Genomic DNA, 23,535 nt, shown 5'->3' with positions numbered 1-23,535 from the left:
AACTACTTACCATGGTCGAGGGCAATTTCACTTGCCTTATGAGGAAGATCAAAGCTAGGGTTCATAAATGGAATTATTGAAGCTCTTGATGCTTCCTCTTCCATTTATGAATCTTGGCTCAGCAAAGATCAATTGGTCATGTCCTGGCTCCTCAATTCCATGGAATGGAAGATAGCTGAGATATTCAGCTACTCTAAGTCATCTTTCTAGCTATGGAAGTTCATGCAAGAGATTTATGGAAATCAGAATAATGCAGCTCGTGTGTTTTAGCTTAAAAGAGATATCGCGAGCATGCAACAAGATGGAAAACCTTTTGTTCAACTTCTAGGAAGTTTGAAGGGTATGTGGAATGAGTTAGAGGTATACTATCCACATACAACAGACTCAAACCTACTTCTGAAAAGGGTTGAAGAAGACAAAATCTTCCAGCTTTTCTCTAGTCTAGGGTTTGAATATGAGGATATGTGTAGCCACATTCTCATGAATCCAGAGCTTTCCACCTTTACAAATGTTTGTGCAACAATTCAAAGGGAATAAGTGAGGAAAAAGGTTATGAACGTTGGCACCATGACGACTGCCTGGGAAGCTAAGGCTTACTTTTCCAGTGATAGGAAATAATTCTCCAGTGATAAGAAGTACAAGGGAAGAAATCCTCATCTTAAATGCAAACATTATGATGCCAACGGACATGTGAGGGAGCATTGGTGGATTCTTCACCTTGAGCTCAAACCAGACTTCATGAAAAATGAAAGGTTTATTTAGAATAAGCCTCAGTTATTCCCAGTTACAAAGCTAATCATGCCTCATCCATGTTAATTAGAGGCTTAGATGATCTTCTGAATTTTACCTCCAATCCTACCACACTTATACATGAGTTCGCTGCGTACCTTCAAATGAAGAAGGAAGTCTTTGGGAGTGATGAAGCTGGTACCTCTGGAAATGGCAACTCAACTGCTTTGCTGGGAAAGTCTGGAGGTTTTCTGGTTGACTTGAAAAAGCTCACTCAAGACAACATGCACGGTATATTGACAGCTTTCAAAACTGCTCTAAACATAAATCAGTTGCATGATTTGTGGGTCATAGATTTCGGTGCCACATACCACATGACAAACCAATTTTACAAGCTCCATGATTTTAAAAAACTTCCTACACCTTCACATGTTTCAGTTGCTAATGGGGAAGGAGGTAAAGTGTTAGGAATGGGAAAAATACATCTAGTGTCTGACAAATATAAAGTCTAAAGCCTTGTACGTTCCTTCATTTCCTTTTCAACTTCTTTCAGTTGGAAAAATCACACATGTCTTAAACTGTTCAATTACTTTCTCCTTTTACACTGTCATTTTTCAGGATTGTATCACCAAGAAGAAGATTGGTGAAGGTTTTTTCTTAGATGGTCTCTATTACCTGTCCAAGGAGACTTCATTTCTCAAGGGATTTCAAGTCAAGTCTAACCTAAGTCAAGACCAAACCTTGTGGCATCAAAGATTAGCTCATCCATCCGAGCCTATTTTGTTAAGATTGTTCCCAAATCTGTGTAAATAAGTGATCCAATGTGATACTCGTCATTTTTGTAAAGCCACTAGGTTACCTTTTGGTTCATCCTCAAATGGGACCAAACAAGTTTTTGAACTTGTACATTCAGATGTATGGGGGCCATTTTTTGAATCTTTTAATGGGTATAAGTATTTTGTAACTTTCATAAATGATTTCTTGAGAGTTACTTGGTTATACCTTTTGAAATCTAAGAGTGAAGTTGTTGAAGCATTCATAGACTTTCATAATCTTGTCAAAAATCATTTCAATTCCCAAATCCAAACTTTGAGATCTGATGATGGCTCGGAATATATGTCACACATCATGAAACAATATTTAAGCAGTAATGGAATTTTGCATCAAACTAGTTGTATTGGTACTCCACAACAAATGGCATAGCCAAGAGAAAGAATCGTGACCTACTTGAAAGAAAAAAAAGCTCTAATGTTGCACATGAAAATACCAAAAAGATTTTGGTCTCAAGGGGTCATGACAACTGCATATATCATAAACATATTACCAAGTCGAGTCTTGGAGTTCAAATCTTTAATGGAAGTGTTAAAAGGAAGGGATGTTAGTCTGTCACATCTTAAAGTCGTTAGATGCACATGCTATGTTCATATTCAATCACAACACATGGATAAACTGAACCCTAGGGCTAACAAATGCATGTTTCTTGGTTACTCATCTACTTAAAAAGGTTACAACTGCTATAGTCCCAAGTTAAAGAGAGTTGTAGTTTAAAGGGATATACGATTTGATGAAACTAACTCTTTTTACAACAAGTTTTCTGATGATCAGTCATAGGGGGAGTCATGTTTTGAGTTTTTTCCCTTACCAAGGGCTGAGGAACTATCTTTCAAGATACAACCTCTTAATGCTCCTATTGCAGCTGATGAAACTCAAGTTAGTGAGCACAATCTTTACCAACAGATGCACAATGAAGAATCTCCTCATGAAGAGCCAGAAAGCTTGACAGAAGAAACACAACAGGTCTAAGGCAAAAGAAATCCAATGGGTGCTAGGCATCCTCTTACAAGGCTTTAAGATTATGTGACTTATTCAGCAAGGCATCCAATCAGTGGTTTTATGTCCTACCAAAAAGTTTCAAAATCTTATGTTGCCTATTTGAACACCATCACCAGTCACTGCGAACCTCAAACATTTCAAGAAGCAAGTTGCCAAGAATTGTGGAGAAATGCCATGGAAGAAGAGCTTCGTGTTCTCACTAATCACAACACCTGGAGTGTAGTTAGACTTCCACCTGAAAAAAAAGGCAGTTGGTATTAAGTGGATTTACAAGATCAAATTCCACTCAGATGGATCGATTGAAGGGCACAAAGCTAGGTTGGTGGCTAGAGGATTCACTCAAACATATGCCATGGACTACAAGGAAACATTCGCTCCAGTTGCCAAGATGAACACTGTGAGGGTGTTATTGTCTATTGTTGTGAATAAAGGATGGTCTCTATACCAAATGAATATGAAGAATGCATTCTTACATGGTGACCTTGAAGAGGAGGTCTACATGAAACTACCACTGGGACATCCTCAATACAATGAGCCTGGCATGGTGTGTAGGTTGCACAAATTCATTTATGGATTAAAACAACCCTCAAGAGCGTGGTATGCCAAACTTAGGTCGGTTCTTGAAGAAGCTATTTTTCAAAGAAGTCATGCAGACTCATCCATGTTTGTTCGAACATTAGTGGTTGGCAAACTTGTAATGTTGATCTATGTTGATGACTTAATAATCACAAGAGACAATGTTGATGAAATCACAAACCTCAAGGTCTCTCTACAACAGAAGTTCTCCATCAAAGATCTTGGAAGGTTAAAATATTTTTTGGGGATAGAAATGGCCTCATCAAGTAAAGGGCTATTTCTTAACCAAAGGTAATATATCCTCAATCTTCTCACGGAATCAAACATGAAGGATGCCAAGCCAGTTCAAACTCCTCTTGACAGCAAGCTCAAGCTTAGCTTGGAAGGCAAACCTCTACCTAATATTGGATACTATAAACGGCATGTTGGTAAGTTAATTTATTTAACTATCACAAGACCAGATATTACATTTGCAGTGAGCTTAGCTAGTCAATTCATGCATGCACCTACAATAGAACACTTCAACCTCGTTAAGAAAGTACTTCGTTATCTCAAATGATTGATTGGAAGAGGAATTCTCATGAAGAAGAATGATAACACTCAAGTTATTGGTTACTGTGATGCTGACTAGGTAGGAAACCAAATAAATCAAAAGTTTGCCACAGGTTATTGCACGTTTATGGAAGGAAATTTGGTAACATGGAAGAGTAAGAAGCAAAATGTCATTACAAGATCGAGTGCAGAAGCTGAGTATAGATCGATGGCATTCACAACATGTGAATTAATATGGCTTAAGGGTCTGTTGAGTGATTTGGGGTTTCAAACAAAGCAACTTATGTCAATGTACTGTGATAATCAAGCTACAATGCATATAGCATCCATTCCAGTGTTCCACGAACGAACAAAACATATTGAGGTTGATTGCCACTATGTCCGTGCTCAAGTGCAAACTCAAGTGATTCAAACTCTTTACACAAGGAGTGCTGATCAGTTAGCTGACATTTTCACCAAACCATTACCTCCAAATTAGTTTAAGCGTCTTCTATTCAAGCTTGGTTCCATCAACATTCTGGACTCAGCTTGAGGGGGAGTATTGAAAGTCAAGAGTGGGTATCTGGATAGTGGGTATCCAGAGCTATTGGTTAAGTTGATGATTAAGGTGTAGTTGTCACCTTACTTCTAGTTATATCTTGTAAAGATCTTGTATCTTCTTTCCCATACTTTTAGGGTGGTTATAGCTCTTTAGCTTTTCCCTTACCTTACTTTCTGCTCCTTGTTTTATGGAGTTGTCGTGTAGGAGTGATTCAAAGGTAATCAGTGTGTTGATCACTCCTTGCCTTATATATCTTGTATCCTTGTGTTGTTGTTTCCTTATGAAATATCATACAAGCAAACACTTAAAACTCAACAACAAGTTATCGTTTTGGTTCACATTGTTTGTTGTGCGGCAACGTTTTCTACTGTATTTAGACGGAGGTGTCTAAAGGCACTGCAAAAACATCATCCTATATTCAGTCGGGTAACAAGCATATTAAGTTGGTGGGCCTGGATTGTTTAATTCGGTGACAATCTAATACGAATGGACACCAAACACCGTATTATTAGTCCTATCCGATGTCCTATCTGGTGTACCAAACACGGCCATAGAGATATAAATGAAAAAAAAAACACTTGAGGAGGATTGCATAATAATTTTTTTGAATTGCCTTTAACATCACCCTTTTTGCAATTGTAATTGTTTTGCTTATCGTTTCACCCTTTGAGTAAATTATTGTATGTTATTGGAGCATGGTCATTGGTGTTATCAATGTATATTTCATAATGTGAGGTGAGTGAAGAGTTTATACAATTGAATATAGTAACTGTACTAAAAATACGCGTGTCACTACATAAATGAATTAGTTACACTATGTAATTGTGTTAAACCATCTAAACATAAACATATTAGGTTTTTGGTGTTTGGTTTTAAAAATAGCAAACCTTATACTGGGCCTGGGATTTGGATCGCATATCCAAATTGTGGGGATCCTAGGGATCCTCACATCTCAGTCATTCATCGTACATCATGCGGTCAGAAATCATTTAAATCTTTTTATTTAAAATTAAACACAAATAGTACCTAACGAAATTTGCTGCACGATGTATGATAAACGACTAAGATGTAAGGATCCCCACAAAAAAAATCCGGAGAGGATCCTCGTATAAGAAGGTGCTCAAGAATCTTTCAAAACTGCCGTCTTAATTTGATTACATGGCTTTTATTTAACTATTTTTTCAGCAAGATGATATTATATGGGTTCCTTAATCATATGAATTAGTAGTTAAGTGTTTTTTTTTTTTTTTTTTTTTTTTTGAGAGAGAGAATAGCAGTTAACTTGCAAATAGCCCTATACCATATTGATGAAAAAGTGTTATGCCTTTGCATTTGGGTGTGGGTTCAAAACCTGTCGGTTCCCTAATCTAACATCTAACCACTAATGTTATCGTCTATGTAAAAAAAAAAAAAAAAAAAAAAAGGGAATAGTAGTTAACTTTCTTTGGTTAATTTCTAATGCACCTTTTTCTTCCCAAAGATTTGCTGATGCACCTAATTTGCTGATGTTACCTTGGAAATCAATGTCTCTAGAATCATTGTTGGTGTGGCTAGCCCAGCCAATTGGACTGAGCCTAAGTCCACTTTGGATGCCACATTGAAAGCCTAAGGGAGACTCGGAGAGCCCATTCATTTGTCCAATAGTGACAATTTGGTATCTGAATTAATATCTGAGTAAGAATTTTAATTTTTTAAACAATTTTGTAAGTTCATAATCTCATTAAAAACGACCAATTTAATTTCTACCATAAGATTTGAAACTAGTATATTCAATTTTCTACTGTTTTAAGTCGTGTTACTTGCATTTAATACACTCTTGAGGATAGATTGTGAACTTTAAAGGAGTTTAAGAACATATTCGCTACATGTATGCAACATTAAGGCTGCATTTGGTATGTGGGAAAAGGGACTTTAGAATGGAAAATTGTAGAGGGGGAAATGAAACCTTTCATCCACCTTGGTTTTTTTTTCCTTAGATTGTGAAATAACTCTATCTTTTAACAATAATATTATTAAGAGGAGGGAGGAAAATTCGAAACTATTACAATAATTTGGAAGATGATAGAGTTACGAACCAAAGACGCAGGAGAATCCAAGGCAAAGAATTAACTACTGTTTTCTTATGACAAATATGCCCTTAGCAACAATTGCAAAATCCAAAATGTTTGCTAGCTGCATCTTGCGTATGCAATTTTACGATATTATCTATTAGGAGTGGGAGAGAGATTAGGTCTCATAATAGACTAGTAATAATGTGATTCAAATTCGTCTTTGGCAAGAATGGAACTTAAGACCTCTCATTTACAAGTGAAGAGAAATATCACTAAACCGGAGTACTAAGTGATTGCGTATGTAATATTTTAGTTGTACAGTTTCTTGTAATTGATTTTTTTTAAGGGTAATAGTATGCAAATAAGAGGACAAAAAAGCAACATAAAATCCACCGATCAGACAAATGTACAAGCAACGCACTTGGAGCTTAACATCAAAGAGGTTCGACACCTTGACCACCACACAAATGTACATTTGTTTACAACAGCAAACTATTTTTGTTTTTTAAATGCAACCAGCAAACTATTAATCCAACAAACAAATGTACATTCATTTACTTAAAAAAAAAAAAAGAAGGAAATATTAGCATTTTATAAACAAATTTTGCATTATTACTAGTTTTCAGGGTACTATTAGAACACATGCTTTGCTTCCAGTCCATGAATTATCCAAACATAGGAAAGGAAATAAAATGGTATATTTCCTAGTTACTTAAGTTCCCAGCATTACCAAACATAAGAAATGAAACCATTCTCTAGGAAAAAGCATGGGAATTAATTTCCCATGAATTCATTTCCGTGTACCATACGCAGTCTAAGGGTTTGTGGACCTAAAAATGGTCGTATTACCTCCCAAAAGTGTCATGTGGAGTCATGTGACTTAAATTAACGGGAAATCAGATTGAATAGCTTTGAATCTTATAGTGGGAACGAAATTGACAATTTTTAATGAGTTTAAGAACTTATTTTACCAAAACAATAGTTTAGGGACCTAATTTTTACTTGAATAATATATAATTCAGAGACCATTTACTCTATTTTATCCGTCTTGGATTTTTACCATTCAGCTTTAACAAAAAGCATGTAGTTTTAGAGGTTAAAAGTTTATGTATCCGAAGTTGAAGATTCGATTTCTCCTCCTCTCGTTATAGCTTGTAAAAAAATGTGCTCATGGGGAATATAAGGGGGACCATGAGATTTTGAGAATCATGCACAAAACTTATACTAATTAAAGAAACCACACAGACAGTTTAGTGCTGAGGCCTTTCATATGCTTGTGTCCAAGGCTTGTTTGGACCTTTTGTGAATATTTTTCTTTCCTTAACAAATATGCCAAATAGAGAACGCTTGTGTGGAATTCAAACTCATACGTCTTCACCATTATATTATAGCACGTAGCGTTATCAGTGTACCAACATTGTCTTTTAAGCACGCATAAAAATTTCTCCATCGTAGTAGCGTTGGGTGTCAGCCATGTTATTTTTGTGATAGTAATTTAGCATCTGATAGTTATCATACCCTTCAGATTGTTCTTCCTTGAGAAAGAATCCTAAGAACTTTAGCTTGCATGGTAAAATTTTTTCTAGACGCATTTCAAGTTTCGACTACCATTAACGAAGAGGATGTTAAGCATCAGCCATTGATCAAGAATCGAAGGAATTTAGAGAGAGAAGGAGAAAGCTTAGAGAGAGAGAGAGAGAGAGAGATTTTTCTGTAAACTGTTCTTTATTTCTTCTTACAGAAGTTATTACATCCTATTGATATTTATAGAGAAGCCATACATCATCACCACCTCTCTAACAATCCTAACTAACTACACCTATATTGAGTTGACAAGTGGCACTATATCTCCCCTTGATTATACTCTAACATCACCCCCCCCCCCGGGGCAATCCCATGTTTGGATGAGCCAATCATGAGATTGTTACAATGAGTTTGAAATAGTGGTGCACTAAGTCCCTTAATGAAGATATTTGCAAACTGTTGTTGAGAGGACACAAGCTGAAGTCCAAGCCGCTTCTTTGCAATCTTCTCCCTAACAAAATGAACATCCACCTTGATATGTTTCGTCTTTTGATGCTGGATAGGATTAAATGATAATGTGATAATAGATAAGTTGTCACATAAAAGAACAGGTGGAGAAGGTATTTGAACCTGCAGGAACAAAAGGAGTTGTAAGATCCAATTAATCTCAGCGGATGTAGTAGACATGGCCCCATACTCAGCCTCTGTGGAAGATCGAGAAACAGTTTGCTATTTTTTGGAATACCACGAGATAGGATTTGCACCAAGAAACACCACCAAACCAATGGTTGACCTTCGATCATTTGGATCACCTGCCCAATCAGCATCTCTAAAGGCTCGGATTGTCAAGTCACTCTTGGAGTAGGTAAGACCAAGCTGCATGGTGCCTTTCAAATACCTTAATATTCTCTTTACGACAGTGAAGTGAGACACCATAGGGTTTTGCATAAACTGACAGACTTGGTGCACAGAGAATGAGATATCTAGACGAGTAAATGTAAGATATTGTAAAACACCTACAATGCTTCTATAGGTAGTAGGATTGGTATATGGAATGCCATCATCCTTCAAAAGTCTGTTATAAGGTAAGCAGGGAGTCTCACAAGGCTTGGATTCGTTCATTTCTGTCTTCTGCAATAGATCTTGAATATACTGAGACTGTGAGAGAAACCCCAAGATCTTTAAGATCAAACTCAGAAGTAAGCAAACAAATAACCTATTGTATAACAGTCATTGAACTTCCAGTAATTATAATATCATCAACACATAATAATAAAATCACAACTGCACTGCCAATTGTATTTATGAATAGAGAGGAATATGAGTATGTTGATTTGAACCCTATTGTTGGAAGGAATGCAGTGAACCGTTCATTCCATGCACAAGGGGCTTGTTTCAAGCCATAGAGAGACTTGTGAAGCTTACAAACAAGATGTGAATTTTTAGAATCTTCAAACCTCTGAGGCTTGTGGCATATAGACCTCTTCTTGCAAAAAAACCATGCAAAAATGCATTCTTCACATCTAATTGCCTGAGAGGCCAGCCAAACTGAGCAGCAAAAGATAAAACTAACCTCACCGTGGTTGGTTTGACCACAGGACTAAAACCTTTGGCAACCAAACGAGCCTTATGTCATGCAATGGAACCATCAGCAGTCCTTTTTAGTTTAAAGACCCACTTACAGCCTACAAGATTCTTCTGAGATGGTAAGGAGACCAAAGATCAAGTTCCTTAAGAATGAAGGGCATTTATTTCCTCCTACATAGCCTTGTACCAAATTGGAACCTTAAGAGCATTCTTATAAGATGTAGGTTCAATAGCTAATAGATCTACTTCATTGGAGTCCTCCAAGGCAGCAAGTAATACCTTTCTTTTGATGATACAACTTTTGCTCCGAGTTTGCATAGAATGCAAGTTAATGGGAGCAATAAGAATGACTTTGCAGATTCTCAGGACTTACAGAATCAATAGGTATAGAATCCTCAGGACTATGTGTAGAATCCATAGGGAGTGTAGAGGAAGAATTGGGGCCAGTAGTAATGGACTGTGATTACATTTGTGGCTGAGAAACAAGAGGACTTTGAGGAACATGTGAATAGAAGACCGTAAGAGAAATTGGTGCTAGTGGCATTGACTCGTGAGTTGTAGAAATAGGATGCGTATGATTTGAAATAGAACTTCCAGATAAGGAAGAAACCAAAATGTTATCTCATGTGGGAATGAAAGTGGAATGAAAAAGATTGCCCGAAGACTCAGGCAGAATGGACTTATGATTATGAAACATCAGGTCTTTATATGGGAAGTCTAACTCATTGAACACCACATGCCTGGATATGTAATACTTGTTTCGAGAAACATCAAAACAAATACAACCCTTGTACTGAGAAGCATAACCAAGGAAAACACATTTAGTAGTCTTTGGTTGTAATTTAGTTGCATTATAAGGTCTGAGAAAGGGAAAACATGAACAGCCAAAGATCTTAAGATGTGAGATGATGGGGAGTTTACCATACAAAGCTTCAAAATGAGATTTATTTTGTAGAATGGGGGTAGGCATTCTGTTTATAAGGTAAAAAGCTGTTTGACAACCAAAAAACCAAAAATTGGAAGGTAGAGAAGTATGTTGAAGTAGTGTGACTGTGGTTTCAATAACATGCCTGTGTTTTCTCTCCGCCAAACCCTTTTGTTAGGGTGTGGATGGGCAGGATTTGTGATGTAGAATGCCTTGGTGTTTTAAGAAATAATGCAACTTGTGATTAACATACTCACCACCACCATCAGTTTGTAATGTTTTGACAGTAGTAGAAAATTGAGTATGTACATAAGAACAGAAACTCACAAAGGTGTCAAAGAAATCTAATTTATTGATAAGAGGGAATATCCAACAAAAACGAGTACACTCATCAATTAGTGTGACATAATATTTGAAACCATCTATAGAAGTACAAGTAGTAGGACACCAAAAGTCACTATGTACAATTTCAAATGGAATGGAAGATTGATGAGTTCTAGGTGAAAAAGGTAACCTAGTGAATTTACCCTCTAAACAACTTTGACACACAGTGGAAACAACATCTTTATCATATGTGATATTGGCATTTTTCAGCATCAATGAGGTAGTAGTATTAGAAGGATGGCCTAAACGTTTACGCCAAACACTGGAATTGACAAGTTGTTTAAGACATGCAATAGCCTGATGAATTGAAGATCAAGATTGAGCAAGAGTTGGTATGGGATAAAGTCCATTATTGCATAGGCCTTTGTGTAAGATCATCCATGTGGGTTTATCCTGGATCCAAAAACAATAGGCATCAAAGATGAGCCAACAATTGTTATCAAGACATATTTTATGAACTGATAACAGGTTATAAGTTAACTTTGGTACATATAAAATGTAATTTAGTTTAATGGGATAAGTGGAAGGCTTTATAACACTGCTGCCAACATGAGACACATTCAAACCTTCATCATTGGCAGTTTGCACAAGCTCAATAGTTGGATATGGGGAAGCCAGAGACAGATTTTTAAAGTCAACAGTCATATGGTTTGAAGCCCCTAAATCCGCAAGCCAAAGTTGAGGAGAATTTTGAGAAGAATAGCCTTGTGGTTGATGAGAGACCACAGTATTCATAGCATGCATGTAAGGCATATTTGGAGATTGACAAGAAGACATTGGCACTTGTGAATGATATCCAGAAAAAGCATAAGAGGCATTGAATTGATGAGACTGAGAAACACCTATGTAATTTGGCCGTTTGTCATTATAAAAACAAAACTAAGTGGAGTGGTTTGTCTTTCCACAGATATGACAGCCTTGTTTTGATGGAGATCTTGATCCATAAAAAGATGCAGAGTGACCATATGTGTTGCACAGCTGACAGATGACTGGAAGAGATTCACCATTATACAAATTTAGAGAAGAACCAAAACTCCTGAAGTGGAATTAGGATACACATTATAAGAATGTCTGTTGAATTTGACTCCTTGATTAAACTTGCCCCTACCCTTTTGTTTGTTATGATTAAACTGTCAGTTCCCTCCTGAGAAGAAACTAGATTGACCAAGATTATTATGAAACTGAGATGTAGATCCTTTGGTAGAAGAAGAATGATTTGCAACCATAGCAGACAAAAGTGGACTATGAAAAAGTTTCAATAATGAGCTCCTCAACAAGAAGTTGAGATCTGAACTCCTTAAGAAAAAACATTCTCACGGCCCCGAATCACACATCCAAAAGTACTATATTCAGGAGGTAATCCATTAAGTGTAAGAATCACAATATCCTCATCTGGAAAGTGTACCCCGGTAGCAGAAAGATAATCTCGAGCGTCTATAATCTTTTGCATACTGAGACACACTATCAGACCCTTTCTTGATTGTTTGTAGAGTGGACTTCATTTAAAAGATACTAGTTCAAGAAACAGTGGAGAATTGTTCCTTTAATCTAGTCCATAAATCTTGAGAACTAACACTGCCAATAGCACAAGAGACAGCAACTGGAGATAAAGTTGCAGTAATCAACTGCATTAAAGCCCGATCATGCATTTTCCAGACAATGTAATCCTCATTTTCAACAGTAGATAAACAAGTCTCATTGTTATTATCAACATTAGAATTTCCAGAACGTTGAACAAAACGAGCAGGACAAGGGGTAGACCCATCAACAAATCCCATAATCCCATGTCCTTCCAACAACAATTGCATTTGAAATTGCCAATTTAGGTAGTTAGAATCATCCAATTTCACATGAACAGATGCAGAAATAGTGGAAACAAGAGATGTTATGGGAGATTGAACAATCTGAAGTTGAGAAACAGTCACCATAATTTCGTATATCAATTGAGAGATTTAACTGAGGCAATATCACAAACACCTGGCGAGCAGAAAAATTTGTAATCTTGAAGAGAATCGAAGATGACAGTACCAGAAACCCTAGAAATCGAATAAGAAGATACCAATCTTTGAAGAACCACAACACCAATTGCAGAAATCACTATGGGAAAAAGACGGAGAACTCGACGAGCAATGAGTAGCGGAAGCAACTAGAAGATCAAAGATGCGCAAGCAACACTCGTGATGGATACCATGTTAAGCATCAACCATTGATCAAGAATTGAAGGAATTTAGAAAGATAAGGAGAACGCTTAAAGGGGAGAAAGAGATTTTTTCTGTAAACTGTTCTTTATTTCTTCTTATAGAAGTTATTACATCCTATTGATATTTATAGAAAAGCCATACATCATAATCGCCTCTCTAACAATCGCAACTAACTACACCTATATTGAGTTGACAAATGGCACTATATCTACCCTTGATTATACTCTAAAAGAGGATGCTTACAAAAGAGGTTGCCTTATTATCTAACCCCATCGATAATTGCTCCACGTACGTACGTAGGGCATATTATAAGTGTAGAGTGCATGCAGGTAACATGCATGTGATGTGGGTCATGAACTTTTTATTCCACGTTTTTCTTCATCTTGTGAGAATGAAAACTACATTTTAGGATGTGATAAACATGAGGGATAAGAGGATTAGAGTTATGAGGGATATTCTTGGGTTAGATTACGTCCATATATATAAAGAAAAAGATAACGATGGTTCTTTGCAAATTGAACATATTTTCATATTAATGGTGGCAAACCAACCATGGTTTGTAGATAGGGGTGTGCTACCCACGCACTCTTTTTTACTTCACATACACCCTCTTAATTCACAAGCATCAGATCGGTTGAACTAAAGAAGATCAAAGGGTAGAAATTAACAAAAGTGTGAGAAGTAAAAAGAGGTGTGTGGATATCACCCCCCCCCTTGTAGATATTGTTGGTGGATGAGTTCACTATCAATGGGAAGGAAATGAATGAATAGAAGCTTTCTCAGTGGTTAATGTGAGAGAGATAGAGAGAGAGCATGAAGGACAATAGAAGAAGATAAGGAAATATGGAATACATAGCTAGTTGGTAATCCCATTGGTATCTACATGTAGCATATATCCTAACATAATAAGTTTCGTAGATTATATGGATCATTAGATGAGTAATATATACTTGTATTTTCCATGGGGGATGAACTTATTATCCCACTTACAAATAATGTTCTTTATAGTAGAAAATTCATATTCATAAATGTTCAATTTCTTAACCTTCATTTGAAAAGCACCTTTACAAAAAAAATCATTTATCGTAATCGTTTAGTCATGCAAATGTATCAAATAAATGAATGGTTTATCGTCAATATGTTACTTGGTATTTATATCATTCATTTATTTGAATGACTAAATGGTCTCCAATTCGGATGATTTTCTTTTTTGTAAATGAAGGTTAAGAAATTGAAAGGTTATGATTATGAATTTTCTTTGGTGAAGCTACGTTATTTGTAAATGAGATAATAAGCTTAACCCCAAAGGGGGAATTCAAGTATTATTCAAATTAGATTGTTATCCTTAAATAGGATGGAAATGAACTGCACATAAACCTAAGTCATGGCTACAACTACGAATCGAAATTGCAGAGTCATGAAACTCCACACATTTGACCATGATGAACCTACTAATGAGTAATGAGCATATCTAAGAAAGAATCAACATTCAACGATCCAACTACACGTAATAGTGATAAGAGTCGAATAATAGCAACTAAGAGTCCTTGACAAAGTTGAACAAAAGCTAGCGCACATGGGCAAATAGTAGCAACCCTAAACTCTAAACCCTAATCCACCAAATCGAGAATAGAAAAGTTAGAGAAAAAGATATTAAAGAGAGGATTTAGGGGAAGGGTAGAATATGTATAAGTAATTGAGTACTTAGATCTGAGCATAACTTGATTAAATCACCCTAAAAAGGACTTGATAGATATTATAAAAGATTTTTTGTTTAATTTTTTTTTTTTTTGGCTGGGGGAGGAGGGGGGTGTTGAAGCTTGAAAATGGAATATAATCCTAATTTTAAGTAAAGAGTAAATTGTAGCAATGAGTAATAGTCCATTAACTTTAAAAGAGGGGGGTGTTGAAGCTTGAAAATGGAATATAACCTAATTTTAAGTAAAGAGTAAATTGTAGCAATGAGTAATAGTCCCTTCGCTTTTAAAAAAAAGAAGGGGGGGGGTGTTGAAGCTTGAAAATGGAATCTAACCTAATTTTAAGTAAAGAGTAAATTGTAGCAATGAGTAATAGTCCCTTAACTTTAACTCAATTGGAGCAATAGTTCTTCAACTAAAAGTCCATTACCATTGGTCCTTAAACTCATCAAAACGTGTAGCTATGGTCTTTAAACTCATCAAAACGTGTAGCTATGGTCCTCCAACTAAAAATTCATTATCATTGGTCCCTCAACTTTAATCCAACTGGAGAAATGGTCCCTCAACTTTAACCTAATTAGAGCAATAGTCCCTTTACTTTAACCCAATTGTAGTAATGATCCTTCCAACATAACTCATTTTGAAAAATTTCTAACGAAGTAGACGAAAATGACCATAGCTACACATTTTGATGAGTTGAGAGACCCCAATTGTAGCAATGGTCATTCCAACATAACTTATTTTGACAAAATTCTGATGAAGTTGACGAAAATGACCATACCTACACATTTTGATGAGTTGAGAGAACAATGGTAATGGGTTTTTAGTTAAGGAACCATTGCTTCAATTTGATTAAAGTTAAGGAACCATTGCTACAATTTACTCCTTAAGCAAAACATAGAGGATAAAAAGGCATTTGGTGGGAATGTGGGCATAAAAGTAGATATTGCTAAAGTTTTTGATACTTTGAATTGGAATTTTCTTCCTCACGTGCTTTCTAGCTTTGGGTTTTCTTGTACTTTTGTGGAATTTGTGCATGTTTTATTACAGTCAGCTCGTCTTTCAATTTTGGTAAACGACACGCCACAAAGGTTTTGTCTTGCTCACAAGGTGTCCGTTAGGGAAACCCTCTTTCCCCACTTCTTTTCTGTCTAACGGAGGAAACTCTGAGCAAAGGTTTATCTTTACTTTTCTTTACTGGATGGATTACTACTATTTTAGCTCCGTGAGGTTGTTGCCCTTCGACTCATATGTTGTATGTTGATGGTCTTTTTATTTTTTGTTGTGGGAATAATTGATCTCTTTGTTCCCTTCGAAATTTCTTACATAAGTATGGTTGTGCATTGAGACAGCTTGTTAATGCAAAATACTTTTTATCTTAGTTCCACTTCTGCCCATCGTAGAGTGCATATCGCGAGACATCTTGGCTTTCGTATGGGTGTTGTTCCTTTCACTTATCTTGGTTTTCCCATTTTTCACGGTAAGCCACAAAGAATTCATTTTCAAGCTTTGGTAGATAAGGCTAAAGCTCGCCTTTCAGTGTGGAAAGGTAAACTTCTCTCAATGGCTAAACGGCTCCAATTGGTGTAATCTGTTTATCAAAGCTTGTTTCTTCATAGCTTCTCAGTTTATCAATGGCTAGCTTGCCTTTTAAAGCATCTTTCTACTTGTGCACAAAATTTTATTTGGTCAGGACACTTGGCTTCCCGAAAATTAGTAATTGTTTATTGGAGTATGGTGTGTGGACCTAAGCATGAAGGTGGGCTTGGTCTTTGTGATTTGGCTGCTTTGAACTTGGCGGCTTTGCTTAGTTTTGGATGGGATGCTTTACAATCTTCTTCTAGGTGGGGTTCTTTCACACATTAGCGTTTTTCCTCTTGCGTTTTACAAAAAACAAGATCTATATTTACGGTCTTCTGTGTGGCATGGTTTGAAGTGTGCTTTACCTATTATGAATAATAATAGTCTTTAGATTAATTATTGTTGATGGGAGGCCAGTCTCTTTTTGGTTCGAAAAATGGTTGGATGGCCTGATTATTGGCCCTTCATCAGTTCTTCCTTGGATTTCAAATGCTATTGAAGCTCAAATGTGGTATTTACCAAAATATTTTGTAGATTTATTCCCTTCTATGGCCCAACAGATTCTTCGTTTAGCTTTGCCTTTGAATGTAGAGGATGACAAATTGATCTGGGAGCCGTCTCTACTGGGAAATTTTCATTTTCTTTTGGTTGTCAACTTATTCTAGAAAAAAACATAGCGATTGTGCTTGGGCTAAGGTTATTTGGTGACATTTTATTCCGTCATGACTATCTATTTTGTCTTGGTGGATTTTTCATGACAAACTTCCTACCAAAGGTGCATTACAACAACGTGGGATTTCTCTGGCATCCATTTGTTGTTTATGTCATAGTTTTGAGGAATCTACTTTTCATCTTTTCTTCGGGTACCAAATATCTAGACAGCTTTGGAGGTGATTAGCATGTCAATTTGGTACCTAATTGTCTTTTTCAAATTCCCTATCTATTTTTTAGGATGCTTACGTACGTAAGCCCTTTTCCCAACAGTTGCACATTCTCTAGATTTTTGCAGGTCTTTCTACTATTTCGACTATTTGGAAGCTCGAAATAAGTTTATTTTTTAGGGTTGCCCAATCTATTTTTGTCGTCACTGCATGTCTATCAGTTCTAAAATCGTTCATGATGGCAAATTTATTCCTGGTTACTCTCAGGACTTTGATGCTTGAATCAATTATTATCTGGGGATTAAACCTATCCCTCGCAAGGCGCCAAATATTCTTCATGTTCTTCGGTCTTCTCCTTGGTTCCCTTGTATCAAACTTAATACTGATAGTTTGTCTAAAGGAAATCCTGGTCCTGCTGCTTGTCGTGGAGTTTTTTGGGATTGCCATGGTCACTTTCTTGGTGATTTTTGTTAAGGGATTGGTCATCTCAACTCTTTTTATGTAGAATTATCAACATTTATTGTTGGTGTAGAGTTCACATATCATTGGAGTTGGCATTGTCTTTGGCTGGAAAGTGACTATTCTAATGTTATTTCTGCTCTCTAATCGATTCATTTTGATCCTCCTTGGCCTCTCGTACGCAATGTTCTATTTGTTTGGACCGCATTCGAAACATGGCTTTCTATATCTCTCATATATACCGCAAAGGAAATGTGGTTGCGAACAATTTTGCTAGCATGGGCTTGTCTTCTTCAACTTTGGTTTGGCGTAATTCCCCTTCGATGGTGGTTTCTAGGGCTGGAAAAAAAATCCCAAAACTCCCAAACCAAACCAAAAAAATCCCGATCCCAAACCAAAATTCTCGAAATTTTCGATATGGGATTCGGTTTTGCATCTCCATTTTTTCGGTATTCCCATACCGAACTGAAAAAAAAAATTATATATATTATTTTTTGATTATAAGAGAATGATTTCAACCGTTCATTGTTTTGGATTTAATCTATGTCATTCATTCGTTTTTAGGTCATATCCCATTTCAGATTTCACTTCTGTTCATTTGTTTCCATCCATCGAACTCGAAGCGCAGCCCTCATCTCTCATCTGACTGTTTGTGTTGAATTCCGGCCAGCCACCAGCCTACCACCACACCATACTGTCGTCTCTGACTCTCCAGCCTTTCTTCACCACACAGCCACCATTCTCTCTCACGATCTTTATTTCTTGGGTGATTTTCTCTCACGGATAGAACAGAGCCCGCGATCTTTGTCACCACTACATCGAGTCCGAGTCTCACTCTCACCCCAAATTAGGTAATTAATTTAGTGTTTTGAAATCTAATTTCTGTCTTCCTTTTGAAATTTAATTTAGGGTTTGGAATCTAATTTCAATCTTAAATCTTCCCTTACTGGTTTCATATGTTTATATACGTCAATTGTTTGAAGAGTAAATGTTTATTATGCGCTGCATCCTTACATTTCCATCAACGATTAACTTATGCAGGTGACAGAGAGCCTCCCTATTGGTTCTGTATTCTTGTTGGTACAAGTAGTGATTTAGCTTTCTTTTTGTAGGGATGTTCAAGCAAGCAGTATACTTCTTGATGATAAATTTGAAGTGCAGCTAGGGAGCCTAAGTGATATCTGTCCTCAAGAAGAGGACACTCATCAAAACAAGATTACCAAGTTGCTGCTTTGGAAGGAAGGCATGTAAAGGGTGTGCCTACTGTATCTCTAGAATATAATATAATATGAGAATTTGTTTGACATTTTCTTAACCCATCTATTTTGACCAAAATGTTTTCCCTCTGCTAGTAAGTTACTACTTACGACTAGGTTGTAAACCATACAAAACCAACCAAACCAAATCGTTTTTTTCAAGTTTGGACTTATTTTCCTTAAGCGGTATTAGATTTGACTAACTAGAATTGTTAGTTTTGATCCTAAGAAAATTGACAATATCTAGTTTGGCTAAATAATATGATCTTAGTTGCACTACCTTTTTCCTCTCCCCCCATTCGTCTAGCTGTGCCCAAAGTAAAACCCGTGCAGTTTGTAAAGTTAGTATGACACAGATGTCCTTTTGTCTGTAGATTTGATTAACCTTAGGTGCATTGTATACTTGTTTCTCATTTCACTATATGCAGTTTTCACAATTTCAATGAATTTTTTTTAGACATTTTGCATTAATATCTTTACCCTTTAAACAAAACTAGTACCTGGGGCAAGGTTACTAAAAATAATGATACTATCAAATTGTATCTGTTTACATTCTTACTGATATTTGTTGAATTGCATGTAACCTTATATTACGTCATGTTTTGTTCGTTTTAATCATCATTGTAAGTATTGATGTATTTGTGCGTACAAAATTCTTATTACTTTTCTTTTTCCAATGCAGGTCATCTGAACAAGGTGCTTATGGTATGTACAAATCTGTTTTCTCTCACCACCACACCGAGTCCGAGTCTCAGTCTCACTCCAAATTAGGTAATTAATTTAGTGTTTTGAAACAAGCTACTTATATTCTCCTAGTTTAGAAACAAGTTGGTTTTTATTTGCTTTCTAGTTCAAATACACGATATATTTTGAGTTCTTTTTCTCACAACCATATATTTCTATGTTGAATGCTCAGATTTTTGAACCATTTATTTTATTTATTGATTGGAATTCGGATATTTGTTGAACTGTGGTTGTGATATATATTAATATGCATTGCTATTTTATTTGTTAGGATGGACGGGTCTAGTAGCTAATCTAGTACACATATGGTCTCGATATTAGGAAAATGAAAACAAACACAACCTAGTGATACCTTTCAACTAGGCACTCCCTCCCCTCAAGATTATTTGCATAATGATTATTATGTAGATTGTTGGGATGATGATCCGAATATGGAGGAGGATATTGCATTAGAACAAATAAAAGAAGAGGAAAAAGATGAGGAAGAAGGGGAAGAGGGGGAAGAGGAAGTAGAAGAAGTAGTGAGACAATGGGAGGGTCCTTCTCGAAAAAAAGGCAATAGGAGAAAGGGTCCAAGTATGGCGTGGAATAATGCTAAGAGGGTAATGATCACCGATAATAATGGGGAGAAATCTTTCATGGCCGAATGCAAGCATTGCAAACTCTTAGTACCAGCACACCCTATAACTCATAGGACAACGGGAATTCTTAAGCATTTGAGGAAATGTCCGGGTTCTAGTCTCTTTGAGAATATGGATCCGAACCAACCTACATTAACACAAGCGAGGATGGGAGGTCCGGTTGTCACTCACACTTTCAATAAAAAAAGACTTGATAGGAGATGTGTGTGGTGGATTATAGTAGCTGAGATGCCTTTTAGGGTGGTTGATCAAGAAGACTTTCAAGATTTTATTCGTGACTTGAATCCAAAGTACAAACTTCCTAATAGGCAAAAGGTGGCGGTGGCGGTTTTGGAGTTGTATGTTGAAGAGAAGGAAAAAATAAAAAGTGTGATTGAGGGGTTGAGAATGAGTATTACAACCAACACTTGGACCTCGATTCAAATGATAAACTACATGGTCATCACGGCCCATTTTTTGGACATTAATTGGGGGTTACATAAGAGGATCCTAAACTTTGTCCAAGTTACTTCTCATAAGGGTGATGATATTAGAAGATGTCTAGATGTTTGCTTGAATGATTGGGGCATAGACAAGGTGTTTAGCATTACCATTGACAATGCTAGTGCAAATGGCACCGCTATTGCATACATGAAAAGAAGACACAAGTCAAATGGTACTCTTTTACTTGATGGGGCTCACTTGCTCATAAGATGCGCTTGTCACATCCTCAATTTGATAGTTAAGGATGGAATGACAGATCTTAGTTGTGAGATTGATGCCATAAGAAATTGTGTGAAGTTTATACACTCATCCCCGGCAAGGTTGGAGTCTTTTAAGGAATATTGTGTCTTGTTGAGATTTGATAGGATGTCAAGTATCCCTTTTAATGTTGTCACAAGGTGGAATGCCACGTATGAAATGCTTAATAGTGCTTTCAAGTTTAAAAAAGTGTTCTCTAAGGTGGCCTTTGAGTGTGACTCTTTTATTGCTTACTTTAAATAGGAGGTCTCGAAAAAGGTTGATGGGATGACAAGAAAGGCCAAGCGGGTGGGTTCTCCAGAGGTGGATGATTGGGAAAGGTCGATGAGTTTTGCTCACTTTCTTAAAAAGTTTTATGATGCCACCTTAACATTGAGTGCAACCCTTACTCCAACGTCACACTTAATACTTAGCATGGTGATTGCTTTGCAAGTGGAGATACAAGAACAAATTTTAAACGCCTCTAATGCCACTTTGCAAAGTGTGGCTACCTCAATGAGGCTCAAGTTTGACAAATACTAGGGTCACATTGAAAAGTTGAATCTTATTCTCTTTGTAGCCCAAGTACTCGACCCGAGGTACAAATTTGATATGTTGGAGACAAATCTAGAAGATCTTGGCTATGGATGGGACAAAATAAGGGAGGAGAAAGTAAGGGTTAAAGATTATGTAACCGAGTTGTATAATGCATATAAGGAGGGAGTGGTCCTTAGTAGTAGTAGTACTAGTAGTAGTGCTACCTCAAATGTGGAGCAAAGATCAAGTGTTGTTGTACTAGATGATGTTTGGGGGGGGGGGGGGGGGGGGGGGGTGGGGTTGTGATCAAAGATATTGATGTTGCTTCAAGTATGACAAAGAAGATCCAACGAAAGAAAGCAGAGGCACAACAAAATGAGATAGCCAATGAAGTGGATATGTACTTCAATGATCCACATCAAAGCCTAACATATGAGGGTTTCAATCTTTTGGATTGGTGGAAAGGAAATTGTGCTCAATATCCAACTCTTAGTAAAGTTGCTAATGATGTATTGGCCCTTCCTAGTAGCACCGTTGCTAGTGATAATGTCTTTAGTCTTGGTGGGAGAGTTGTTGATCCTTTTAGAACTTCCTTAACACCTAAAACGGTTGAGGCTTTAGTGTGTACTAGTGATTGGCTTAGAGGAAAGGAATTTTGTTTCTACAAGAAGCCTACATTTGACGAATTCCATTTCTACAAAGAGCTTGAACGCTTAGAAAGAAGTAAGTAAACAATTTAATTTCCTCTTTTATTTTCTTAGTATTTATTATCTTTATCTATTAGACTATAATTCAATGTAAATGATTTGTGGTTTATTGTTTTAGGCATGGCTAATTTGGAAGGTGAGGAGAATACAGCACAAGAAAATGAAATGCCACCTCCACCTCCTCGACCACCTCAAGTTCAAGTTCAACAACGTCAAAATCAATCACTACGTCCACGACCACGACCACCCATTGTAAGGGGAAGGGCTTAACCATCAACATCAAGGGGAAGAGTACAAGTACCAACAAGAAGGGAGCAACCACAAGTATCAACAATATCAAGGGGTCGAAGGGCCCGAAGAGGCCAACAATCTCTATAAACTTTAAGCTTTGTTTTTTTGCTTTTGGTTTGTAACTTAATTATTGAAACTTTGGCTTGTAACTAATTTTTTTGCTTTTGGGTTTGTTACTTTATTTATTTTAAAACCTTGGCTTGTAACTAATATTTTTGCTTTTGGATTTGGTACTTAATTTATTTTTATTCCATGCATGTGTAGTAAAAATTGAATAGGCAAATGCTATCATGCTATTGTGCACAAATTGGCAGATTGCTTTTGAATAGGTACATTTGTACACAGATTAGGCAGATTGGCAAATTGCTTTTGACATGTTCTACTTCACTATTGCTGCTCATATGTTCATTTAATCCTAGAGCTACAATCACCAAACTAGGCACATTTGGGCATATCACTTGGTACCGTGCAACCCAAAATTATTTTTTGTCGAATCAAGTTAAGCCCATATGGGCTGTCACATTCACTACACTCAATTGGACTGATAGGTAGGTTCATTACTGGGCGGACAGATTCTGGGCACGGCCCAATATTGGCTTTTTGTCCAAAAACCCAAAACCATTTCGGGATTCCCGATTTGTCCCCAAATCCCGAAACTATTTCGGGATTTCCGAAAATTTGGTTTGGAATCGGTATTGAAATTGGGATTCCCGAAAATTTTGATTTGTGAATCGGGACAAGGGTTTCGGTATGGGATCCCATACCGAATCACTTTCAAACTATATTGGTTTTCCTAGCTTCCGTTTCTCAAATTATTGTGCATTTCGGCATACATGTTTGTCTTACTTTCTTGATTTTTTTTCCTTAACCTTGTGATGTTGCTTGTTCTGTTTTGCAGGATTAGACCTTTAAGTTCGGCTTTAGAGGGGTTAGGTTTCATGTCCACCTTTTTTCCTTGTATCTTTGTTGATTTTGTTTTAGAAGTGTAAGGTTTATGTCTCCCTTCTTTTCATGTATTTTTTATCCTTTTTCCTTATATTATGAGAGGTTATGTTTATGTCCTTCTTGACTAGGTGTACTTTTTTTTCTTCAATAAAATTCATCTCATACCGCTGAAG

The 23,535-nt window shown here is 36.7% G+C and overlaps 1 long non-coding RNA gene across 1 annotated transcript; it reads left to right on the top strand.

The window, feature by feature from the left end:
- Positions 1 to 21,695: 21,695 nt before the first annotated feature.
- LOC148689431 (uncharacterized) lies at positions 21,696 to 22,639 on the top strand. Its single transcript, XR_015958109.1, has 2 exons — positions 21,696 to 22,142; positions 22,245 to 22,639. It is a non-coding gene; the product is annotated as an uncharacterized LOC148689431 (long non-coding RNA).
- The last annotated feature ends 896 nt before the right edge of the window (positions 22,640 to 23,535 follow it).

The sequence above is a fragment of the Pyrus communis genome, chromosome 17 (assembly GCF_041283825.1).
Source record: "Pyrus communis isolate YQ-2024b chromosome 17, ASM4128382v1, whole genome shotgun sequence".
In the NCBI taxonomy this organism is placed as follows: Eukaryota; Viridiplantae; Streptophyta; class Magnoliopsida; order Rosales; family Rosaceae; genus Pyrus; species Pyrus communis.
This window is presented reverse-complemented; position numbering and strand designations above follow the sequence as displayed.